Source organism: Mus caroli, unplaced genomic scaffold, assembly GCF_978045245.1.
Source record: "Mus caroli unplaced genomic scaffold, Mus_caroli_1 scaffold_5, whole genome shotgun sequence".
NCBI classification, from domain to species: domain Eukaryota; kingdom Metazoa; phylum Chordata; class Mammalia; order Rodentia; family Muridae; genus Mus; species Mus caroli.
Genome location: NW_028227260.1, coordinates 91,102,087 through 91,112,017, shown reverse-complemented (window position 1 = coordinate 91,112,017; position 9,931 = coordinate 91,102,087). Strand labels below are relative to the sequence as shown.

The 9,931-nt window shown below is 38.9% G+C and overlaps 1 pseudogene; it reads left to right on the top strand.

Moving 5' to 3' along the window:
* The first annotated feature begins 1,540 nt into the window (after positions 1–1,540).
* Positions 1,541–4,937, top strand: LOC110286254 (polycomb protein Suz12 pseudogene; annotated as a pseudogene).
* Positions 4,938–9,931: the final 4,994 nt, after the last annotated feature.

The window sequence follows — 9,931 nt, the reverse complement described above, 5'->3', positions numbered from 1 at the left end:
GTGTTTACTTGGGACAATAGCCAGTCTTACCCAGACAAGGTATTCACAATGGCCTAGCAAATCGGTGGTTTACCATGAAAGAGTTAGGGAATCCCCCTGAGACAGGTTTCTTCACTAGGCCCAAAGAAACAGTATAAATCAGGCATTTACTAAGAACCCCTGGTGGTGGGCTTAACAATAGACTAGCATTACACCTGGCTCCATTCTTAGTGGCAGCAGCCTGGTCCCAGCCTTCTTTTGATGTATACATTCCTTTTGTATTGTGTCACTGTAACTTGGCAGATGTATCTTGCCTGGTTTCTTGTCGCAATTCTGTATAAAAAGTATGATGCTCGACTCAAAAAATTACATTCAGATTCTACATAATCTCTCATGTTGATTCTGTCTGTCATTCATTCACTGACTCCTTGTCCACCTGCAACCAGAGACTGGTTCTACGCAGACAGGGACCAGTCTTATCTTACTGCTGATAAGAATAAATTCAATAGATATGAAGAACCATATCTAAACCACAGCTAAAGAAACAAGTTGTTTGTTTTGCTTTGCTTTTTCATTTGGGTGTTTGTTTTGAGACAAGGATTCTCTGTGTAACCCTGGATGTCCTGGAATTCACGCTATAGATCAGTCTGATCACTTGCCTCTGTTTTCTGAGTGCTGGGATGAAAGGTGTGAACCACCACAATCTGGCAAGGAGAGTTTTTATAATGCTACCTTGTAAGGTAATATGTAGTAATTGAAGTATTTGGCCACTTTTATAATTTATTCTCAGGAAGATAGAGATCTATACAACTAGAATTAAGAGCTATAGAAGAGAGTGATGGGGAGAAGAAGAGAGAGAGAGAGGGAGGGAGAATCCTTTCTTGGTGTGCTAACATGGGGTTGAATTTAGGGAAGGACAAGAAAGGGCCAATTGTTTGTAATCACAACTACAAAAAGTATAAAATACAGAAATTAAAGTATCAGCCTTACTGTGGACAGATACTCATTCCAGAGATAACTCAAACATAGAGTCACTATTCGAAATGAGTACTGTAAAGGAGGCAAAATGAAATATTGGGGTCTGTACTGGCTATTTTTGTGTCAACTTGACACAGCTGGAGTTATCACAGAGAAAGGAGCTTCAGTTGAGGAAATGCCTCCATGAGATCCAACTGTAAGTCATTTTCTCAATTAGTGATCAAGGGGGAAAGGCCCCTTGTGGGTGGGACCATCCCTGGGCTGGTAGTCTTGGGTTCTATAAGAGAGTAGGCTGAGCAAGCCAGAGGAAGCAAGCCAGTAAAGAACATCCCTCCATGGCCTCTGCATCAGCTCCTGCTTCCTGACCTGCTTGAGTTCCAGTCCTGACTTCCTTTGGTGATGAACAGCAGTATGGAAGTGTAAGGCGAATAAACCCTTTCCTCCCCAACTTGCTTCTTGGTCATGATGTTTGTGCAGGAATAGAAACCCTGACTAAGACAGGGTCCAAACAAATTAGGGTACACTTAAACTTTTAAAGGTGTGGAAGGATATGTGGACTTCAGTTAATGTGTTTGTACTCATTATGACGGCATCCATTGAGGACCCACTGGAAGTAAGCATCTGTTCCTCCTAGAGAAATAAAACATTAGGAAAGAGAGAGAGGCATATTAGTAATCAGGAATTCATATTATGATCAGTTTGTATTTGACTTGCTTCTCTATATGACATTTGATATGTTACTAAATCTCATTAAAATGGCAATGTAAAATGTAAATATTATCTTATCTTCTTCCTGTGTCATAATCAAAATACATAGAAGATAGCAAATAAAAGTTCATGTACAATATTTCCAAAGAATTAAACTGTCTTTGGGAAGACAACAAATAGGGAATCAGATGTCAAAAGGCACATAAAGATAACAAGGAATTACATATGGTGTATATCACTTTAGGTGATTGCACAATAGATTTATTTTTTCTGATATTTCAGGGAAAAGGAAAACACAAGGCTAAGTCTCCATAAAATGTTTTTCAAATGTGTAATTTTCCAAAACTACTCTACTGTTCTTTTATATGTACTCTAGACTCTTTTCATAGTCTCTCAGTTCACATAGGTGCTTCGCAGGAGACCCCTTATCTATGGAGATCACACATACACACTGCTTAGCCCAGAAAAAGGAACCCATTGCAACCTTGGAAACAGTTACACACAAGTTTGCAAAAACCTCCTAGTTTTCTCCACTGTGAGTCATGCTCAGGTTGTTTCTTGTTTCATGCCCTCCTTAAAAAAAAAAAAAAAAATGCAGCACAGGCCAGCCTAGAACTTGTTACATAGGCATGAATGACCTGAACTTCTAATTACTCTGCTTCCACTTTCTTAGTGCTAGGATTACTGTTGTACATATCCATCCACACCTCTTTTGTGAGGTGCTGGCTATTAAATTCAGGGGTTAAGATCCTTCCTTCCTTTTCTTCTCTTCCCCTCTCTCCTCCTTCCCCTGCTGGGGTGAGTAGTTGATGTAGCCACCCGGAGGGTAGTTGGAAGAGGGGCGTGGGGAGTGGGAGGCAGGAAACAGGTTGGCACCTCAGAAATATGGTGGTGGAGGAAGGGGTGGCTCAGAGGCCCAGCGCAGCGTCCGGGGGAGGTGCCTTTGGGGGTTCGGCAGCAGCAGCAGGGGCATGCGGTGTTACCGGTGAAGAAGCTGAAGATGGAGCACGTCCAGGATGACCACAAGCTTTTCCTCCAGGCTGTTGAGAAACCAACACAGATATATAGATTTCTTCGAACTCATAATCTTTTTCTTTTTCTTTTTTTCTTTTCTTTTTCTTTTTTTCTTTTCTTTTCCTTTTTTCTTTTCTTTTCTTTTCCTTTCCTTTCCTTTCTTTCTTTCTTTCTTTCTTCTTTATTTATTAGATATTTTCTTTATTTACATTTCAAATGCTATCCTGAAATTTCCCTGTACCCTCCCCCCACCTTGCTCCCCTACCCACCCACACCCACTTCTTGGCCCTGGCGTTCCTCTGTACTGGGGCATTTAAAGTTTGCAAGACCAAGGGGCCTCTCTTCCTAATGATGGCTGACTAGGCCATTTTCTGCTCCATATGCAGCTAGAGACACATGAGCTCTGGGGGTACTGATTAGTTTGTATTATAGCACCAATATTTTTGCACAGAATTCTTACTTACATGTATCATTGAAACTCCAGAACAAACATCAAAAGGAAAACATTTAAAGTTGATATTTTATCAAAAGTAGAGAAAATTAAAGGAGAGCAAGAATCTCATAGCTCATCTGTGCATTTGAAACTTACATTTACTGATTTCTTCCACAAAAATAATAAGCCATCACAAAACTCAGAAAATGAACAAAATTCTGTTACCCTGAAAGTCTTGCTCATGAAAGTTTGCCACAATAAAGAAAGTGTTTAAGTTGTCCAGTAAGACAAGTTTCTACTGGTAAAGAACAGGTGCCTTGGAATCCTAACCTCAATCAAACAAAATCAAAAAATTTCCCATCCCTGGCAGTTTCCAGTAATGAATTTGAACCTAGTAACAGCAATATGGTAAAGTCTTACTCATTACTATTTAGAGTAAGTCATCCAGGAAGAAGAGAATGTAATGGAATGATTAATGGAGAAACCAATGAAAATATTGATGTCAGTGAAGAACTTCCAGCCAGAAGAAAACAAAATTGTGAAGATGGGGGTAAAGACATTTGTTGCACAAATGACAGTGTTTGACAAAAACAGGTGTTTACAGCTTTTAGATGGGGAATATGAAGTAGCCATGCGGGAAATAGAAGAATGTCCAATAAGCAAGAACAATGTGGGAGACTATTCTTGATGGGAAGAGGCTGCCTCCATTCGAAACATTTTCTTAGGGAACTACATTGCAATTTACTCTTCAATGGATGGAAGAAACTAACGATTAATCTACAGCTCCTGTTGCCAAGCTCCTTGCCACTAGAAATTCAGAGAACCTTCATCAGGAAGATATGCCTGGTTCTGTTAAACCTGCACAAACTCTTGCTGTTAAGGAGATGCTGACTACAGAGCTGCAAACAAGAAAAGAAAAGGATACTTCAAATGAAAGTTGCCAGTACTTGCACTGCCTGTGGTGTACTCTCAACTGCCCTAAGCTGTATAAAACTCTCCCAAAGCAGATTTGTCTTCAATTATGTATATCATCCAAAAGGTGCTAGGATAGGTGTTTCTATCAATGAGTGTTATGATAGCTCCTATGCAGAAAATCTTCAGGATCGCCAACCTGGATTTGCTTTTAGTTGAAATGGACCAATTAAGAGAACACCTATCACATACATCCTTGTGTGCAGGCCAAAACGAACAAAAGCAAGCATGTCAGAGTTTCTTGAATCTGAAATGGAGAAGTAGAACAGCAAAGAACATACAGTAGTGGCCACAATCACTTTTATTTCCACAGTAGTACTTGCCTGCCTCTTCGGCCATAAGAAACAGAAGTAGACAATGAAGATGAGAAAGATCCAGAATGGCTGAGATTTCAAACAAACAAACAAACAAACAAACAAACAAACAAACAAAAACAAATTGAAGAAAATTTTGATGTGAAGGAAGAAGAGAACGAAGTAATGAAACTGTGGTATCTCTATGTCATGAAGCATTGATTTATTGTTGACAATCAAATGAATCATGCCTGTATGCTGTTTGTAGAAAATTGTAGACAGAAAATAATTAAGAACTTATGTCGAAATTTTATGCTTCATCTAGTAAGAATGCATGACTTTAATCTTACTAACATAATGTCAATAGATAAAGCTGTTACCAAACTCCGAGAAATGCAGCAAAACGAGAAAAAGGAGAATCTGTGGCCCCTGCAAATGAAGAAATAGCTGAGGAACAAAATGGGACAACAAATGGATTCAGTGAAACTAACTCAAAAGAGAAAGCTTTGGAAACTGAAGGTTTCTCAGGGGTTCTACAATTGAGCAAGAACAAAAATTGAGAACTTGCCTGTGTTGTGGATACATACTGAAGTTGCTTCTAGGGAATTCAGCCTCTAGGATGAGTTTTGGTTTTAAGTTGTTTGGTTTTTAATCATGGGTTAGGAACAGGCAGTGTTAGATGATGTCATTGATTTCAGCATGGAGGTTCTGTGGGTCTGCTTTGCTTCTTCTCATGTGCTTATCAGCTTTAGTGATGTCCTCAATTTGGTTTTAGCCTGAAAAGCAGTTTTTCAAATAGTTAATTTTCCTTAGCTATAATAATCATCATTTTTAAATATATTGGATTAATCTAGAAGTTTTACACCTAAATTTTAACGCCTGTTTTACTTGTAACTGTTTTTCTGCTTTGTAATTATGAGACATTTTCTGGGAAAGGAAGGTTGGGATATTATGCTGTCTTAGAGATGGAGAATTTTGTGAAATTTTTCCATTGCCACTTTCCCCCAAACTTTGACCCTTGACTCAGAAATCACTTATGCATTTGGGATGAGAAGTTACAAAGCAAGTTCTGCATCAGTTAGTTCTGTTACAAGTTTAAAACTGCATCAGTTGGTCTCCTCCTGTTGGAGGCGATGTGACCTCTCCATGCAGCCATGCAGTGCCATGCTCACTGATGGAAGTTACTGTTTGTTTTCAAGTGACTGGTTTTCATGTTCGTTTTTCCCAATTTAGTTTTTTAATTGAATATGATTTTAGGTTTTCTTTTTTCATTAGGTAATCCCATGGGAAATTGTTCTGTGCACATCTTTTGCACTAGGATGGTAAAGCAAGATTTAAAAGATGCCACTTTGTGGGGAAGGGTGCCTCTGAGTATGAACCAGAAGATGTCACACCTTGTTTCCTTTGTGATGTTGAAAGTATAATGTAAAAACAAAATTCTAGGCCTTTAGGCCCAGGCTTGGGAATGTGACCTCTGTGACTTAATGCTCCAAGGTATGCTAATCATATAGTGACATTCCTCCACCCACCAGCTTCCTGGGTTCAAAGAGTGTTCATTTAAAGAAAGTCACCCTGACCATTACGGGAACCTGCTATGCAAATGTACTATTGTCAGGGGCTCTTAGAAACTGAGAGTTAACCTGAACAATTACCAGGTATTCTTTGTGACTCTTGTGACTTTGCACTTCCTTGTGACTCTTAACTGATATCTTTGGTATTTTTCCAACAACACCCTCCCCACTTCCTTGAGTTGTGGTTTCTTCCTTTAAATACCCCCTTATACAGCTACTCGGGGCGCCACAGTCCTCTACCCCTGCGTGGTGTATGACCGTGGGCCCGAGAGCGCTCTTGAATAAAAATCCTCTTGCAAGTTGCAGCAAGACCGTTTCTTGTGGGTGATTTTGGGGTGTCGCCTCTCCTGAGTCAGAACGTGGAGGAGTCCTCACATTGTGGATCTTTCAATGTCCTTCTTGATTAGAATATCCATACAGATAAGCTGACTTGAATTGTTATGAGCAATTTTCCCTGTGTTCTGTGTTTTATGCACATATTCATGTCTGGGTTTTTTCCAATGGAAAGTAGTTTCACTGCTGGCATATTAATAAATAAGCACGGATAGGTTTTTATTCCAGCTCCAAGCATATCAATAACATCAGCTCAATTTTTTATTATCCTTTCAAGATATTACATGTTCTTTATTTATAAAGGATCAGTGTTGCTGTAAATCTTGTATTTTTAAAATTTTAATTTCATTTCATCACCATCAGATACACTTCCCTCTTTTGTTTAGTAAAGGGATATAAACTTTCTCATGGTGTCTTCAGAGATTTAATAAAATGTAAATATTGATTTCGCTGGTCTTTACAATGTGCTTAACTGTGAGGCTATTTAAATAGTGTGGATGTGACTTGTAATCCAGTATTAAGTACTTAGTTACTGATTTTTGTGTTAAAAATAAGAAAGAGGGAGACTGTAGTTCTCATTGTAGGCTCTCTGCCTGGGAAACTCTGCTCATGAGTTCACTGAACTCTAATTTTGCCTCTGGGTAGTGGAATCTGAGCATTTCTCCTGGGTTATAATTTGCTAAAGTTTTGCACGTATTTAAAAAAAGATTATTTTAGGGAAGATGTAGGTATAGAATTATTGCTTAAGCCATTTCTTTTTTTTATGTGTATCATATAATGAAGACGTATGGATTTATTAATTCCTACATATATTTATGCCATTTTTTTTCAGGGCACCAGGATAGTTTTAATTTTGAGGGCTTTAGATATATCATTCAGTTCATTATACAAAATATTCAAAACATCATTTTTCTATATAACGTTTTCATCAGGAATATCAAGTGCAGATGTGTTACTTGCATAAAACCTGGCTACAATACAAGAGATAGCAAGACCACTTCAAGTACTATTTATATCATGGCATAAGCAAAAAAAAATCATTATTGATCTTATCTGTGAAATTATACATCACCCAGATACTCCTGGCTTCTTGTGTTTGGGCTAAAATCCCAGCCATGTTTGTTACAACTTTGAACATTATATTTGACATGGGCAATATAGACAAATCATTCCTGTTATGGAGTCAACATTGGAATCTATCCATATTCTGTGAGGTCTTGTTGAAGTATGCTGGGTATCTAGATTTCTACACCATTTAGATGGAAAAATATACTCACATGTAAAAGTTGTGATGGGTTAATATTGAATACCAGTCCTGGTTCCAGCTATATTTCACCACAAACATTTTCTAACTCTTGTTTAATTCTGTGCCCATCCACCCTCCAACCCTTTTTTTAAATTGCATATTTATTTCATTTACATTTCCAATGCTATCCCAAAAGTCCCCCACCCACTCCCACTCCTTGGCCCTGGCATTCCCCTGTACTGAGGCAGATAAAGTTTGCACGACCAATGGGCCTCTCTTTCCACTGATGGCCCACTAGGCCATCTTCCACTACATAAGCAGCTAGAGACACAATCTCTGGGGGGTACTGGGTAGTTCATATTGTTGCTCCACCTATGGGGCTATAGATGCCTTTAGCTCCTTGGTTACTTTCTCTAGCTCCTCCATTGGGGACCCTGTGGTCCATCAAATAGCTGACTGTGAGCATCCACTTCTGAGTTTCCTAGGCCCCAGCATAGTCTCACAAGAGACAGCTATATGTGTGTCCTTTCAGGAAACAACACTCTTCTCAATAGTCACGAATAATATAAAACACCTTGGACTGACTCTAACTATGGAAGTGAAAGATCTGTAGGATGAGAACTTCAAGTCTCTGAGGAAAGAAATTAAAGATCTCAGAAGATGGAAAGATCTCCTATGCTCATGGATTGGCAGGATCAATATAGTAAAAGTGGCTATCTTGCCAAAATCAATCTACAGACTCAATGCAATCCCCATCAAAATCCCAACTCAAATCTTTAACAAATTAGAAAGGGCAATCTGAAAATTCATCTGGAATAACAAAAAACCTAGAATAGCAAAAACTCTTCTCAAGGATAAAAGAACCTCTGGTGGAATCACCATGCCTGACCTAAAGCTGTACTACAGAACAATTGTGATAAAAACAGCATGGTACAGATATAGTGACAGACAAGTAGACCAATGGAATAGAATTGAAGACCCAGAAATGAAGCCACACACCTATGGTCACTTGATCATTGACAAGGGAACAAAAAACATCCAGTGGAAAAAAGACAGCATTTTCAACAAATGGTGCTGACACAACTAGCAGTTAGCATGTAGAAGAATGCAAATTGATCCATTCCTATCTCCTTGTACTAAGGTCAAATCTAAGTGGATTAAGGAAGTAACATAAAACCAGAGACACTGAAACATATAGAGGAGAAAGTAGGGAAAAGCCTCGAAGATATGGGTACAGGGGAAAAATTCCTGACTAGAAGAGTAACGGCCTGTGCTGTAAGATCAAGAATCGACAAATGGAACCTCATAAAATTGCAAAGCTTCTGCAAGGCAAAATACACTGACAATAAGACAATAACGCCACCAACAGATTGGGAAAGGATCTTTACCTATCCTAAATCAGATAGGGGACTAATATCCAATATATATAAAGAACTCAAGAAGGTGGACTCCAGAAAAATCAAATAACCCCATTAAAAAATGAGGCTCAGAACTGAACAAAGAATTCTCACCTGAGGAATACAGAATGGCTGAGAAGCACATGAAAAAATGTTCAGCATCCTTAATCAACAGGGAAATGCAAATCAAAACAACCCTGAGATCCCAGCTCACACCAGTCAGAATAGCTACGATCAAAAACTCAGGTGACAGCAGATGCTGGTGAGGATGTGGGGAAAGAAGAACACTCTTCCATTGTTGGTGGGATTGCACGCTTGTACAACCACTCTGGAAATCAGTCTGGCAGTTCCTTAGAAAATTGGACATAGTACTACCGGAGCATCCAGCAATACCTCTCCTTGGCATATATCCAAAAGATGTTCCAACCAGTAAGAAGGACACATGCTCCACTATGTTCATAGCAGCATTATTTATAATAGCCAGAAGCTGGTTATAACCCAGATGCCCCTCAACAGAGGAATAGATACAGAAAAATGTGGTACATTTACACAATGAAGTACTACTCAGCTATTAAAAATAATGAATTTATAAAATTCCTAGGCAAATGGATGGACCTGGAGGGCATCATCCTGAGTGAGGTAACCCAATCACAAAGGAACTCACACAATATGTACTCAGTGATAAGTGAATATTAGCCCAGAAACTTAGGATACCCAAAATATAAGATACAATTTGTGAAACACATGAAACTCAAGAAGAACAAAATACCAAAGTGTGGACACTTTGCCCCTTCTTAGAATTGGGAACAAAACACCCATGGAAGGAGTTACAGAGACACACTTTGGAGCTGAGACAAAAGGGTGGACCATCTAGAGACTGACATATCCAGCGATCTATCCCATAATCAGCTTCCAAACGCTGACACCATTGTATACACTAGCAAGATTTTGCTGAAAGGACCTATATATTTATGCCACTTCATAAAGCAGTTATGCTCTTAATGCTT